This window comes from Mesoplodon densirostris, chromosome 5, assembly GCF_025265405.1.
Source record: "Mesoplodon densirostris isolate mMesDen1 chromosome 5, mMesDen1 primary haplotype, whole genome shotgun sequence".
In the NCBI taxonomy this organism is placed as follows: Eukaryota; Metazoa; Chordata; class Mammalia; order Artiodactyla; family Ziphiidae; genus Mesoplodon; species Mesoplodon densirostris.
In genome coordinates this window covers 46,737,784-46,754,818 of record NC_082665.1, presented here as the reverse complement: position 1 = coordinate 46,754,818, position 17,035 = coordinate 46,737,784, and the positions used below count along the sequence as shown (strand labels likewise).

Genomic DNA, 17,035 nt, shown 5'->3' with positions numbered 1-17,035 from the left:
TTTTAAATGGCATATTTTAAATATTTTGGGGTTTTTTTTGGCTAATGTATACAATTGATTTTTGTATATTATATATACAATTTTTGTATATGGACTTTTCCTGTATCTTTGCTAGTACACTTACTAATTCTAAAAATTTAACTGTAGATTCTTTTGCAATTTTACATATGCAACCATATGACCTGTGAATAATGACAATTTTAGTTCTTTTCCTGTCCTATAACTTCGATTTCATTTTTTTGCATTATTCCATAGCTAGAACCTTTAATACAGTGCTGAATAAAAGTGGGAAGAGCAGGTATATGTCTTGTTCTTGATATTAAAGAAAAGCTTTTAATATTTCCCCAAGAAGTATAAGGTTTGTTATATGCTTTTTAGAACTACTTTTGATCAGATTTGGAAGTTCTCATCTATTACTAGGTTGTTAGGAGTGGTTTTTTAAATTACACCTTTTATTTTGAGATAATTTGTAGATTAACATGCAGCTTTAAGACATAATACAGAGAGAGTCTGTACCATTTACCCAGGTTCTTCCAGTGGTGCCATCTTGCAGAGATACAGTGTAATGTTACAATCAAGACCTTGACATTACAATCCAACAATCTTATTCAGACTTCTCTGGTTTTACTTACACATGTGTATTTAGTTCTATACAATTTTATTTCATGTGTAAGTTGACCATAGTCAAGATACAGAACGTTTCCATCACCATAAGGATTCCTCATGCTGCCCTTTTATAAGCACATTTCTTTCCTCTTCCTGCCTACTATTCCTAACTCCTGGTAGGCACTAATCTGTTCCTTATTTCTAAAAATATTTTTTTAACATTTTATATAAATCAAATAGATTATGTAGTATGCAATCTTTAGGAATTGATTTTTTCACTCAGCATAATTCCCTGGAGATTCATCCAAGTTTTTATATATATAAAGTGTTCATTCCTTTTTACTGCTGAACAGTTTTCCATAGGATATATCCCACTTTGTTTAAACATTCACCTATTGAAGTCATCTGGGTTGTTTCAATTTTTGGCTATTATGAATAAAACTCCTATGAGAATTTATGTATAGATTTTTGTGTGAACATAAGTTTCACTTCTCTGGGATAAATGTCCATGAGTGCAAATTGCTGGGTCATATGGTGCTTTCATGTTTAGTTTTTTTTTTTTTTTTTTTTCCTTTTTGCGGTATGTGGGCCTCTCACTGTTGTGGCCTCTCCCGTTGCGGAGCACAGGCTCCGGACGCGCAGGCCCAGCGGCCATGGCTCACGGGCCCAGCCGCTCCGCGGCATATGGGATCCTCCCAGACCGGGGCACGAACCCGTATCCCCTGCATCAGCAGGCGGACTCTCAACCACTGCGCCACCAGGGAGGCCCTCATGTTTAGTTTTATAAGGAAGTGCTGAATTACTTCCCATTGTGGCTATACCAAAGAGTTTTTTTTCTTAAATTAATTTTTATTGGAGTATAGCTGCTTTACAATGTTGTGTTAGTTTCTGCTAAAGAGTTTTTTTAAAACTGTGAATAAATGTTGAAGTTGGTCAAATATCTTTATCATCACCTGTTTAGTTGATATTATGACTTTTCTCCTTTATTCTGTTACAGTGGTGAATTCTGTGGTAATCTTTGGATTTAAAGGAAACATATTCTCAACTGAGTTTTTTTTCCTTCTTTTTCTAGTTCCTTTAGGTGTATGTTTGGGTTGTTATCTGAGATTTTTCTTATTTCTTAGGTAGGCTTGTATTGCTATCAACTTCCCACATGGAACTTCTTTTGCTGTTCTTTCTTATTATTCTCTTCTCTGTTATTCAGGTTGAATAATTTCTATTGATTGTCTTCAAGTTCAATAACCCTTTCTTCTGAAATATTCAATCCGTTGTTAAGCCTATACATTGAATTTTTCATTTCGGATATTGAACTTTTCAGTTCTAGAATTTCCACTTGAATAGTGTGGATTAATTTCAGCTGGTCTGGATTGACCACATGCTTATTTCCAGAGATACTTACCTTGTCCAACACTATAGAATGTATTAACTAAAAAACAGATGTTCTCTAAGGGCTTCCCTGGTGGCGCAGTGGTTGAGAGTCCGCCTGCCGATGCAGGGGACACGGGTTCGTGCCCCGATCCCGGAAGATCCCACATGCCGCGGAGCGGCTGGGCCCGCGAGCCATGGCCGCGGAGCCTGTGTGTCCGGAGCCTGTGCTCCGCAACGGGAGAGGCCACAGCAGTGAGAGGCCCGCGTACAGCAAAAAAAAAAAAAAAAAAAAAAAAAAAAAAAAAAAAAACAGATGTTCTCTAACCATTTAGAGATGAAAGAGGCATGGGAAACAAACACCTCTGCTGTCTAAGGGAATGCAGTTCTAAAAATTTTGTAACTGAAGGCAAACTACAGTATTGAATAGTGTATCTAATTTATTCTCTACTTTGATTCCTATCATCAGTTAACCTCTACACTAATGAAAGTTGATCATTGTTATTCCAGAATAAAAAGAAAGAAAGGGGAAAAGAGAAAAAATAAAAAATAACAGAGCCCAGAAATTAGAGTGGATTCTAAGTGAAAAGATGGGAAGATACCTAAAGAGAAATTTAACCTCTTTCTAATTTTTATTAATTTGACCTTGGTTTATCAGAGATTCATGCTGAAACTAACAGTTTTAATATAATTACTATGTGCCAGGCACTGTGCTAAATGGCTAATGTATTTTATTTCCATTTATTCATATAAGCACAGTAAGAAATCTTTCTTATTATCTCTACAGGTGAGGAACAGAGGTTCAGCAAGTTAAGTTCAAAACAGAAGTTGCTGAGCACAGTAATGAACCAAGTCAGGTGGGTAGATATTTCCTGCACCAGGCAAGTTTTGAGTTTGATTTTGAATGCAGAAACAAAAGCAAGAAAGGTTGGAACTGAGTAGTTTTTCTCCTACGAATCTTCAGGAAATTACCATGTTGTGGTCTGTCTAAATTATTGATCTGCACAAACCATGTCCAGTGGAAAAAGGACCTCTGGGTTAAACTTGTAAAGACCTGTAATGGATATTTGATAATGCCAAGGATGATGATGACTAATGGCTGATAGGGCTGAAGGTCTCCAGCACAATGCAGGACTTTAATTAAAAGCTGGCTTTGATTCTCTGTAGACAGATATGCAGCTTTGCTACATTGAACAAATTCTGGGCCAGAGATTTCAAAGTTCCAAAGTTTGCATCTCTTTCTATTGAAATCCTTCTCTAGATCTAAATTAAACCTTCTTCTTGTCCCTCACACATTGCAATTTATCATGTTTTTCTTGACTCATTGATCCAACTTTGAAGAAACCATTAAGAAAATCCTTTCCAAACTCTATTCTCTATCATGCATTTGAACAATAACCTTTGATTTTATTTCTGTGCATCCCCCTGTTGATTTTACACTCTACTCAAATAATTACCAACTCTCTGGGACTCATATCTGTCCTCTGTAAAATGGAAGGAATTGTTTAATCATGACTTTGCTCCAAATCAGACTTTGCTCCTCTAAGTCCCAGGTGTTCAAAGAATTAATTCACACAATAGGGTGTTGGAGGTGTGACAAACAGAGAGAGGCACTGCCCAGATAGAAACAGAAGTAGCTCTGCTTTCTGTTCACATATTAATGTTCAATTAATTGAACATATTAATTGAACTTGACAGGATTTCATTTGAAGGGATCTGATACTAAAACAAATTTGAAAACCATTGGATTAGGTTCTTTCTAGCTCTAAGCAGTCTAAGATAATAATCTATGATTCTGCAATCTGAACAACAGAGGGAAGAGCTGTTTTATCTATTTACATTTTGCATGTTTTCAGAGACTTAGAAACAGATATGTTTCTAAGGAATTTAGTGACTAGGTATGTGGGTGATATATAAGGCTTGGCTGAGTGCACAAGTAGGAACTGATCCTGTCAGAGGGGGCTCCAGGGATGGATTCTTTTTTTTTTTTTTTTTTGCTGTACGCGGGCCTCTCACTGTTGTGGCCTCTCCCATTGCGGAGCACAGGCTCTGGACGCGCAGGCTCAGCGGCCATGGCTCACGGGCCCAGCCTCTCCGCGACATGTGGGATCCTCCCGGACCGGGGCACGAACCCGCGTCCCCTGCATCGGCAGGCAGACCCCCAACCACTGCACCACCAGGGAAGCCCAAGGGATGGATTCTTTTCTCATAAAATCGTTTATAGCCCCTCCTCAGGAACTAGAGAAAAGACTCATGTAGCTATTTTCCCTAGCACTGTCGACTCTGCTAATTTGATGGTAGCAGAACAGTGTTGGTGAATTTTAGGTAAAGCCAATAAGGAGAGTGTAACTTCAGCCTTCCCCTCCTCCTCCACTCCTCCCACCCCACTGGCAGCTCCTCCCCTTCTGGCTGAGGAAGTGATAGAGCAGAACTGAAGTTTATTTTAAACCTTTTCGGTCAGACACTTCAAAGCTGCCATGGCTACTGGAAATCTACCCCAATCTCTACAGTATCTCAAGTCAGGATGCAAAATGTGCCCCTTTTACAGCCTCTGGTGTTGTGAGGCAGTTGGTGACTGCCTCAAAACCTAGGGAGGGGCTTCCCTGGTGGCGCAGTGGTTGAGAATCTGCCTGCCAATGCAGGGGACACGCACGGGTTCGAGCCCTGGTCTGGGAAGATCCCACATGCCGCGGAGCAACTGGGCCCGTGAGCCACAATTACTGAGCCTGCACGTGCGATGAAGAGTGGCCCCCGCTTGCCACAACTAGAGAAAGCCCTTGCACATAAACGAAGACCCAACACAGCCATAAATCAATCAAAAAAAAAAAAAAAAAAAAAAAAAACCTAGGGAGGATGCCTGCCAGGTACTGTATACTCTATAGTGTATATAAATCATAGGGTAGGTAGAGTGCTTCATTACAAACTCCACTCTATTTTGAACTAAGAAGAAAGCATATATAAGCTTCAAATTATTAACACTGGAGTCACTAATGTAAATAACTGTAATGCTTTCTGGAGACCATTCCGTAGGATGGAAAAGTAGCAGTACTGCATCTACCTGACCTCCCCTATCTATCTGCCTCAGCATCACCACTCACTCTCCATCCCCCACTCCACTTGCAGAGTGATCTATCTCAAATATCAATCTGATTATGCCATCTTCTCCCTCAGTGTCTTAGATGAATTTCCACTGACTTCTGAATAAAATACAAACTCTCTGGAAGAACATACGAAGACCAGCTTCATCCTGCTCCGTTCTCCACCCTGTACCTTTGGTTCCTGCCATTCCGTTTTCACTCTAGCAGGGGTTAAAGCCTGAAGTCTCAGCCCAGCTGGGTAGAATGTTGAAAATATCTTTTTTCTTTTAAAAAGAGTCCTGTGTTTCTCAAGCATGGTTCTCAAGTCTCTTTCGAACAAAATCAATGAGCATCTTTATTAAACACTTCTAAGGCCCTAGCCCCAAGAACTGCTGTTTCATATAGCAGCAATTTAAACAGAGGTGCTACCAGCAAGTGGATCTCGTTGCCTTTGGGGGCTGCGGTCGTGCCTCTCAAAGTGAATTTGGAGGGTCTACACCCCTGGTAGCCAGTGCCTGCTGGGACCAGATGCTGTGACCACCGGGTTCCCAAGTGCCCACCTCCCCCACACGTGATGGGAGGTTTGGGGGGATGTACAATTCACCCTGTCCCCTCCTGAGCCCTGCAGACCACGACGTGGGCGCCCGGCCCCGCACCTGGGCCCACTCGATCCAGATCATGAAGGTGGAGGAGGTCGCAGCCAGCAGGTGTCCCCCACCATCAGTCAAGCAATTCCATGACTCCAAGATCAACTTCTGGCTGCCCCACCAGGTCCTGTGTTGTCAGCACAAGCCATGCTTCACCACCAAGAGGCCCAACACCTTCTTTTATGTGCAGGCCCTCGCAGTCCCCAAGTCTGCCCAAATAAAACGCTTCGGGTAAACCAAAACAACCAACCAAATGAAACAAAACAAAACAAAAACAAAAACAAAAAAATCTTCTAATAATAGAGTGAATATTTATTGCCAGACATTAGGCTGTATGTTCTAGGTTAACTCTTTTAATCATTACAACAACCCTAAGAGGTAGGTGCTATTTCTAACTTCATCTGATGGATGAGGAAACTGAGGCACAGAGAGGTTAAATAATTGTCCAAGTTCATAAGTGGCAAAGCCAGGTTTCAAACGCTGGCGGTCAGGCTTCACGAGCCATCCTCTTAACCATGCTCCCTTATAGCCTCTTACTAAAATACATATTCACAGCCTCCTTCACAACCTAAGGGTATACATTTCAAATAAGATTCCCAATGTGATTCTTCTATACACTTGTTTGAAAGCCACTATGGTAAATGTAGCTCAAATAGAAAATAGTAGAAGGTGAGTGCCCTCTAGTGTATATACATGAGTATTACACGTTTGTTGGTGTTGAATCAGATCTTTTATCAGTTCCTTACAAAAGAGCCACATTTCATGATGTACACATTTTTTTTAATTTATTAATTTATTTTTTTGGCTGTGTTGGGTCTTCGTTTCTGTGCGAGGGCTTTCTCTAGTTGCGGCGAGCAGGGGCCACACTTCATCGCGTGCGTGGGCCTCTCACTGTCGTAGCCTCTCTTGTTGTGGAGCACAAGCTCCAGACGTGCAGGCTCAGTAGTTGTGGCTCACGGGCCTATTTGCTCCGCGGCATGTGGGATCTTCCCAGACCAGGGCTCGAACCCGTGTCCCCTGCATTGGCAGGCAGAACCTCAACCACTGCGCCACTAGGGAAGCCCCCATGAATTACAAATTTTAAGAACTGTATCAGGGTAAATTATTTCCATGTCAATGACTTAACTGATTGACACTACATTAAATTAATTTTGTCCCAAAAGTTATGTAAATATTGCCAGTAACTGTCTCTCATCAGACCTCAGCAGTTCCTGGGAATTCGATTTAATTATTGGAAGCCTCCATACCAGCACATCTGGTTACTAGGAATAGAGGCTCATAGCCTTAGTGCACAGTAACTGATAAATGTGGAATATCAAATCCACATTGTGGAGTGGCAGATTTTACTCATCTTATCTGTGGTGGCTTCATTATATCATTAATTGTCTTCAGTAGGTTCTGCTCAATTTATTCTCTCAGAAGGGGATTATACTTAGAGCTTTCTGTTTTTTTTTTTTCTTATCCTCTTTCAGTTAGGGTTGGAAGGGAGGAGAATCAATTAACTATTTAGTGTGATATATATAAATCCCCTGTATTACTATGTTAGGCTATAGCTTATTCCCGAACAGGAAACCATCCATGGATTTTTTTAGGTTAGAGTTAAATGTCTGTAACAAAAAGACCCCAAAATGTAGTGGCTAAAACAAGATTGAAGTTTATTCTCTTTGATATAACTGTCCAGAGGTAGTAGCCCTGACATCTACACTTAACACAGATTCCATTTTGGGTTCAAAATAACTGCTCCACTTCCTGCTCTTACATCTGTATCCCAGCCAATGGAGAAAAGACCAGGGAAGAACACAGCCCTTCCTTTTAAGAACAAACCCAGAAGTGGCATACAACAGTTTTGTTCACATCCCATAGACCAGAATTTGGCCATAAGCTTCAAGAGAGGGTGGGAATGTAGTCTTCAGTGAGGCAGCTATATGCCCCACTAAAACCTGGAGTACCATAATTAAAGGAAGAAGAGGAGAATGGATTTTCGGTGGACAAATAGTTGTCTTTGCCACAAACCACTTTCTATATTTGAACATTTTTATGTGATTCTATAAGCAGCCAGTTATTCACAGAAAATAGTCAAGAAAACAAGTATCAGGTATTTCAAGAATGACAGAATGGTAGAATTTTTACAGAGATGCTGCTGATTCAGCTGAGAACCTGTTTTCTTTGCTTTATTGCCCTTCATGGTAGAGATTTATTAATTATGGACCTAGACAATCAATTCAAAAGTAAATACAGGCAGTCCTTGAATTGCATGACCTCAATATGCACAAATTTCAGTTAGTTACCATGGTTTAGTTAAGTATCACCAGCTCCCCAACAACATAGTTCAAATTTCAGTTACCACACACACACACACACACACACACACACACACACACGGTAGATAGAGATAAAGATGGATATATAAAGTGCAAGCTGTATAGCACACGGAGATCAGCTCGGTGCATTGTGACCACCTAAAGGGGTTGGATAGGCAGGGTGGGAGGGAGATGCAAGAGGGAGGAGATATGGGGACATATGTATATGTATAGCTGATTCACTCTGTTATAAAGCAGAAACTAACACACCATTGTAAAGCAATTATACTCCAATAAAGATGTTAAAAAAATAAAAAATAAAGCACAAACTTTGTGCTAGCTCTTCAGTCCACAAATCACTACATAAATAACAGGTGCACATGATATTCACTGACCAATCACATTACTTTTTTTGAAAGACTGTAGCAACCTAAATGTCCATCGACAGAGGAATGGATAAAGAAGATTTTATCTTCTTTACATATATAAGGTACATATATAAGGTAAGGTAAGGTACATATATACAATGGAATATTACTCAGCTATGAAAAAGAATGAAATAATGCCATTTGCAGCAACATGGATGGACCTAGAGGTTATCATACTAAGTGAATTAAGTCAGACAGAGAAAGACAAATACCAATTATATAACTTATATGTGGAATTTAAAAAAATGATACAAATGAACTTACTTAAAAATGGAAACAGACTCACAGACTTTGAAAACAAACTTATGGTTACCAAAGGGGGAAAATGTGGCAGTGGGGAGGATAAATTAGGAGGTTGGAATTAACATATACATACTACAGGGGCTTCCCTGGTGGCGCAGTGGTTGAGAGTCCGCCTGCTGATGCAGGGGACGTGGGTTCGTGCCCCGGTCCAGGAGAATCCCACATGCCGCGGAGCGGCTGGGCCCATGAGCCATGGCCGCTGAGCCTGCGCGTCCGGAGCCTATACCAAGAGCAAAGTGTGTAGCTATGTTGCTTCTTTGTCTAACAGTAATAAACTCATGTGACATTTTACAAGAATGAAACTGAAAGAGGTAACTGGACAATAGAGACGAAAGTGTACTAAAGCGACAAAAAGTGAAATTCTAATTGAATATAAACAGAATTAGAAAAAGCTGACCATGGAAATGTCATCACCACCACTGTTTGAGACAGATATTTAGCCAGAGGAACTGTGTAGGCGTTCTCCAGAGAAACAGAACCAATAGGATATGTTTATATATACATAGTGAGAGACTTATTTTAAGGAATTGATCCCATGACTATGGAGGTTGGCAAGTCCAAAATCTGCATAGTGAACCAGTACACTGGAGACCGTGGTGAAAGCTGATATTGCAGTTCAAAATTTGACCAAATATCTGGACACGATGGCCCAACCAAGTTGACACATAAAATTAAGCATCACAGGAACTTAGTGAAGGTTTACTTATTGACATAAATGAAGAAAGTGGTTATGACAAGCCAGCTAAAGATGTCCCAGAGGAAGTCATGCTGGTAAACAAATAAACAAACAAAAAACCTTGACATTAAAGGAACTCTTGGAATATTTCACAACACTGAAAGCACAAAGGATAAAATAGTGGAAGCTAATCCAAACTTAGAAAGGAGCCTGACAGTTCACCAAGGCATAGAAAAAATGCTCGTTCCATATCATAAAGATATACAACAAAAAAAAGGCAAACACTGTTGAAACTATTCTTGATAAGTGCAAAGAAATAAAACACTTTACTTCTGAATGTTTCTAATGCTTTAAATTGCATTGTACTAAATAACTACTAATTTTGATATTTTTTCATTTATAACTTACAGTAGCTAAATCTTTAACGTTTTGACAAAACATTTTTAAAGATCACAAAAGAGGGCTTCCCTGGTGGCGCAGTGGTTGGGAGTCTGCCTGCCGGTGCAGGGGACACGGGTTTGGGCCCTGGTCTGGGAGGATCCCACGTGCCGCGTAGCGACTGGGCCCGTGGGCCACAACTACTGAGCCTGCGCGTCCGGAGCCTGTGCTCTGCAACAAGAGAGGCCGTGATAGTGAGAGGCCCGCGCACCGCGATGAGGAGTGGCCCCTGCTTGCCGTGACTGGAGAAAACCCTCGCGCGGAGACGAGGACCCAACACAGCCATAAATAAATAAATAAATAAAGCAAACTGTCAACAAGTAAAAATAAACACTAAAAAAAAAAAAAAATCACAAAACAATCAGTTTTTTTCACATTGATTATTAAGATTGATTTTTCTGGCTTCTGTGTGCATGGTCATTTTTATGATCCCAAAGTACCATGCAGAATGGGGACTGCCTGTGTGGTATTTCATTTAAAGAGGTGGCTCAAATGGAACCTCTTTCTAGGAGGGTGGGAGAAGGGTATTAGCTCCTTTGCATACTCTGAAGTTCCTAATAAGGTGCAGGTATTTAGAAAATATTGGTTTCATTGTTTTAGTGGACAATGACTCTGGGTCAGATGAAGAACAGTGCAGTAATGTTAAGACAGCATTAGAGGGGCTTCCCTGGTGGCGCAGTGGTTGAGAGTCCGCCTGCCGATGCAGGGGACGCGGGTTCGTGCCCCGGTCTGGGAAGATCCCACATGCCGCGGAGCGGCTGGGCCTGTGAGCCATGGCCGCTGAGCCTGCGCGTCCGGAGCCTGTGCTCCACAACGGGAGAGGTCACAACAGTGAGAGGCCTGCGTACCGCAAAAAAAAAAAAAAAAAAAAGACAGCATTAGAAACAAGGTCTACACTTGGTCTCTGTCTAAACCTAAACTTCAGTTTCCTGATTCATCATGTGAGGGTAATAAGAGTGGTTACGTCTTTTATGGGGTTGTTCTGAACATAGCACATAGAAAGTGATAAATGAGTGTCTATAGGAAGAATGAATGACCAGGATCCAGTTTGACCAAGAAGTTACCCCACAAAGTTCTCATAACCCTTTGGTTACAGTTGAGGCTAGGACATTAAGGCTGCCTGGGAACCGGTTAGAATGAGGGTGAGGGTAGGACCAACTATTTGGAGCAAGAAAGCCTGGTCCCTTGAAGGTACATATATCAGGACCAAAAGTGTTTAATCCTTTCCCCCAATCTCATTCCCATTCCCCTTGACCTTTGTGCTCTCTGAATGGAGGCTGAATGGTTCAATTTGGGAAAAAGAGCAAAGGAATTAAAACTTGGGTCTGGTCACGGGGTCTCCTAGCGGTGCACGTTGTTGCATTTTTAGTTCTCTCTGTTGCCTCACTCCTCTCAGCAAAAAACAAACAAACAAAAACCAAAAACATGCTCAAGTCTTCCAACTCAGATAAAAGATCAATCTTATAACTGCCCACCCTGAGCTACTATTGTTCTATATATTCTTTTAAATTACCTGCCACGTCATCTGGTTCTCTGAAGCTTTTGTCTCAAAGGCATCCAGTGACTTCATAATTTTTAGTATCTGGTACTCAGCACTTAAGTTCTCTGATCAGAAAGTGCAGCTTTCTGTCCACTGGCCACACTCTCCTCCTTGATGCCCCCCACCCTATGCCTCTGGGACATAGCACCAAAGGTGCCAAGACTTCTTGTTTCTTTTGTCATTAAATGTGTCTTGTGCTCTGTCTTCGGACTTTGAACCCTTTATCCTTTTGTTCTAAAAGTTCTTCTGTGAACTTTTCATCATTCCAGCTGTGGGTATCTCACAAACCTACCCTTCCAGTCCTTACCCCTTTCTGGACCCACATTTTGATTTACACAGCCCACCAGCATCTTAAATTCAATGTGTCTGCAATAAGAGATAGTACTTTAAATGTGCTTCCCCTCCCTCTGCATTCATTCAACACCATCACTTTTAGAAGCAAGTTCTGGTCCTAGCTAAACAGTTAGACATCGGAGAAAATGTCACTCTAGTTAGATACAAGAACAAAGGAAACCAATTCTCGACTCCTAAGCTTAGTAAGATGTTGATATGGGTTTAAGTTAAAAGGTTTTAAATGTGTATTTTCCAGGAGAGTATTCTAGTCCACCAAATGAGATGAATTCTCCATGGCATGAATGGGAGCAGCTTTGCATCTCTTCTGCAAATACCATTGGTTGCTAGGGTCACGAAATCATCATGGAGGCAGGTACCCAGGAGCAATGTTAAATGTCATTCTCATTTCTGTCTGGTGAGGATTACTCAACAGCAGCCCAATGCCCATTGTTCCTTGGTTGCCTAACAGAAGGGACACCTGCATATATCCCAACACTTTGTCCCTAACATTTTCCCACATGATTCCTCCCCCACACCTTTCAGCTGACCCATGATATTCTTAAGCCTCCTAGAATGGATGTTGAGAGCATTGTATAGTGAAGGGGTAGGTGGCCAGGAAACTGCTGTATCCGGGCAAATGGACTTCTGGAGAGCTTTGGCTAAACTGGTGGAAACAACTCTTTTAACAACTGTCTGGATCAAAGTGGTTACCTCCTGTCCCCCCTATACTTGCTAGTTCTTCTTTCTGAATTTCATATTTTTGTTAATCTCAGATCCACAGGCTCAATACCTGGGATAATCTTCAAAAATTTCTCTCTAAATTGGGCATTTATGCTATTGTTTGCTTACCATATTTCCCCTTTTCTAGAAATGACATCCCACACTCACCACTCATTCTCTCCAACACTAATTATAGGGGGAGGTCCCCTGTGTTCTAACATGATCCTATCTCCTACCCCAGCCATTGTGGATTTGTTCCAGGGTGGGCATCTGAACGAACAAGGAAGAACTAGAGTATTAGAAAGACTTAAGCTGCAAGTAAAAGAAAACCTGACAACCAGTACCTTAATTTATTTTTTCTCATATAATAACAACCCAAAGGTAGGCAGCCCAGGGCTAGTGTATCTGCTCAAGGATGTAACCAGGACCCAGGCTCCTTCAATCTTACTGCTGTGCAAACTTTTTCATGGGACTTTCTTAATCTTGGTCACAAAATGGTGCTGTAACTCCAGATATCACATACATATTACTATAGGAAAGAATTATAGAGGGGCTAAAGGCAGAACATAAAAGATATAAGGGGCAGGACCATGGCTTTCTCTATTTAATCAAATTTTTCTGGAATATTTGGGTGGTATCTACACTTCTATGAAAAACTAATTTTAAAATTACTTTAGTTACATAAATCACAGCAAGATCTTTTTTTGACCCACTCCTAGAGTAATGAAAATAAAAACAAAAATAAACAAATGGGACCAAATTAAACTTAAAAGCTTTTGCACAGCAAAGGAAGCCATAAACAAGATGAAAAGACAACCATCAGAATGGGAGAAAATATTTGCAAATGAAGCAACTGACAAGAGATTAATCTCCAAAATATACAAATAGTTCATGCAGCTCAACATCAAAAAAAAAAACAAAGTCAGAAAGAGAAAAACAAATATCGTATATTAACGCATGTATATGGAACCTAGAAAAATGGTACAGATGAACTAGTTTGCAGGGCAGAAGTTGAGACACAGATGTAGAGAACAAACGTATGGACACCAAGGGGGAAAACCGCGGTGGGGTGGGGATGGTGGTGTGCTGAATTGGGTGATTGGGATTGACATGTATACACTGATGTGTATAAAATTGATGACTAATAAGAACTTGCAGTATAAACAAACAAACAAAACAACTAATACTAAACTTTCTTTGGGTTATTTGTATGGAAATATGTTAATATAAATGTTTCAGACATTACATAAAATTTCTAAAAATCGTATATGTTCTGGTATAATGTTATAAGTCTTAATTCTAGTTATTACTTTAAAATGTATATCTCAGAAATAACTAAATTGCCTTGTCAATTGCATTATTATGAACTTTCATCAAATCTTTAACTGTAGTCATTTTTAAGCCTTTTGTCATTTACAGACAGTTCTGGGTGTACTCTGATGCTTTCACAAAAATGTTCCTATAAAAGGGTTTCATCTTCAAGGAATTCATGGAAAAGACTCTGACAAGTACAGGTTTCTGGTAACTGACTATGCTGCTGAACTGAATGAATAAGCATTTTCAGAACTCTAATGGAAAATTGATGAATTTATAAAAGTGCTAACAAAAGATCAAGAAGAAAAAAAAATTAATTACATGGGACTGAGTGAACTGATGAGGATGATTATAATTTTGTGACTTTCTGTTTGAATAAAACAAACAAACAAACAAACAACCTAACCAAAAAATGGGCAGAACACCTAATAGACATTTCTCCAGGGAAGACATACAGATGGCCAACAAACACATGAAAAGATGCTCAACATCACTAATTATTAGAGAAAAGCAAATCAAAGCTACAATGAGGTATCACTTCACACTGGTTGGAATGACCATCATCAAAAAAATCTACAAACAATAAATGCTGGAGAGGGTGTGGAGAAAAGGGAACCCTCTTACACTGTTGGTGGGAATGTAGATTGATACAGCCACTATGGAGAACAGTATGGAGGTTCCTTAAAAAACTAAAAATAGAACTACCATATGACCCAGCAATCCAACTCCTGGGCATATATCTGGAGAAAATCATAATTCCAAAAGATACATGCACCCCAATGTTCATTGCAGCACTATTTACAATAGCCAAGACATGGAAGCAACTTCAATGTCCATCAACAGAGGAATGGATAAAGAAGATGTGGTACTATATACAATGGAATATTACTCAGCCATAAGAAGGAACAAAATTGTGCCATTTGCAGAGACGTGGATGGACCTAGAGACTGTCATACAGGGTGAAATAAGTCAGAAAGAGAAAAATAAATGTCATATACTAATACATATATGTAGAATCTAGAAAAATGGTACTAATGAACCTACTTGCAAAGCAGAAATAGAGACACAGACGTAGATAACCAATGTATGGGCACCAAGGGGGGACGGGGGTGGGGTGGGATGAACTGGGAGATTGGGATTGACATATATACACTACTATGTATAAAATAGATAACTAACAAGAACCTACTGTATATCACAGGGAACTCTACTCAGTGCTCTGTGGTGACTTAAATGGGAAGGAAATCCAAAAAGGAGGGGATATATATATATGTGTATAACTGATTCACTTTGCTGTACAGCAGAAACTAACACAACACTGTAAAGCAACTATGCTCCAATAAAAAAAATTACTTCAGTTAAAGAAAAAACAAATTAGCAACACCAAATTGAATTAGATATTTAGGCTACATTAGCTTTAAAAAACAATTATTTTAATGATTTGTGTAAATATTTGCCTCCAAAATCCTAAAAATTTAAAATGCAAATTCTAGGACAAAAATTGAGTAAAAATCTCAAAAATTCCACTTCTTTGATAATCTCACTACTATCACCCATGACCACCCTCATTAGAATTTTGGATAAATTGGCAGAAGTTTGCCAAGACAAACATATCTGTTTGGCAACACAATTTATAATTATCCTGAGTTTCTGTATCTAGCAGAAAATAACAGAGCTGAGTCACTTGAATAATATTGGGTTGGCCAAAAGGTTCGTTCAGGTTTTTCATACCATCTTATGAAAAACCTGAACGAACCTTTTGGCCAACCCAATACATTTCTTAAGTTTGGCTCTCAAAATTTGGGAATTGATGAAAGCAGTACAATTTAGTAAAGTTACTGGGAATTATGACTGTGTGTTTTTAGAAGGCAGAAAATCGGCCAGAGGGATGTCAGAGTCTTTTCTAATCCTCTCCAGAAAAGGGCAGACTCATATACCATCAGCAGGCCTCAAGTCAGTTATGTTCAACAGAGCTTTGGGACAGAGAGGAGGGGTAAAGTTCATAAGGATTCTGGGAAGCATGTGGTGTTTGAAAAATGATACTAATATACCTATACCTCATGAGTTTGTATAAGTCTAGTCAGAATCATTTTGGCTGGTAGGGTCACACAGAACACACAGCAGTGCAGGAAACTGGGTTCAAAAAGGGTGAGAATATCTACCTTACACCTTATGTCTTACAACTTACTCTAAACGTATGATTTGTCCCTGTCAGCTTTCTGATGCTTGAAATTGCTTGACAAGGGGATGCCTTTTACTCCACCCCAACAAATAACACTTACATACAAGTATCCTCCTTGGAGATAATTTGAACCCCTAGGAAGTGTGGTTTAAACTCACACTAATCAGGATGTTAAGGTCTTTCTTAAGTGTACCATAACAAGGTGAATGTAGGGAAGGCGCTGGAAACCAGAGGAGGAAATGAGAGAGGCCCTGCACATAGAAAGGCTAAGGGTGGGGAGGGGTGGAAACCTGGAAACTAGCACACAATTGGGCTCAAGTCCAGCCTATCTGACCAGGCAAATGTTCAAAACAGCCTGTGCCTGCTTATCTTTTACTAACTTTTTGGGTATTCTCAGAATTCGAGCAATAATGAAGGGGGTTCTTAAAGGAAATGGGCCAGAGAGGTTCCTTTTCATTAATGAGGTTCACTTATCACCACCAGGCTCAGTCAAACCCCATCACAGGCATCTAGAAAAGGCAAACAAAGCCTTCCTTGAGTGATAGTTCTTTTTCTGTTTTTTAAAACATTAAGGTATAATTGACATGTAATATTAGCTTTAGGTGTACAATCTAATGATTTTATATATGTATCTATTGCAAAATGATCACTGCAATTAACTAGTTAACATCCATCACCACACATAGTTACAAATTTTTTTTCTTGTGATAAGAACTTTTAAGATCTACTCTTTTAGCAACTTTCAAATACACAGTATAGTATTGTTAACTATAGTCATCATGCTGTATCTTACATCCCCAGGACTTACTTATTTTATAACTGAAAGTTTGTACATTTTAACCCCCTTCATCAATTTTGCCCCCTCTCCCTCTCCCCTCACATCTCACTGTCTCACAACACTCTTTCTTCTTGATTCCTTCGGAGCATCTGGCAGTTTCTCCTGCTCAGTCTGCCCTCTCTCTGTTCACTCATTCTATAAACATTCAGAGCCAACCACATGCTAGGCATTGTGGTAGGTGCTGGGGATACAAAGACCCTGCTCTCACGAAGCTCACAGTCTGGTGGGGTAGACAGATGTGTTGTCTGTAGGACAAGTGTTAGGTAGG

General features: G+C 40.0%; 1 non-coding gene across 1 annotated transcript; it reads left to right on the top strand.

Annotated features, from left to right (window-relative positions):
- The first annotated feature begins 5,417 nt into the window (after window positions 1-5,417).
- On the top strand, window positions 5,418-5,549 carry LOC132491471 (small nucleolar RNA SNORA68). The gene has a single exon (XR_009532688.1). It is a non-coding gene; the product is annotated as a small nucleolar RNA SNORA68 (small nucleolar RNA).
- The last annotated feature ends 11,486 nt before the right edge of the window (window positions 5,550-17,035 follow it).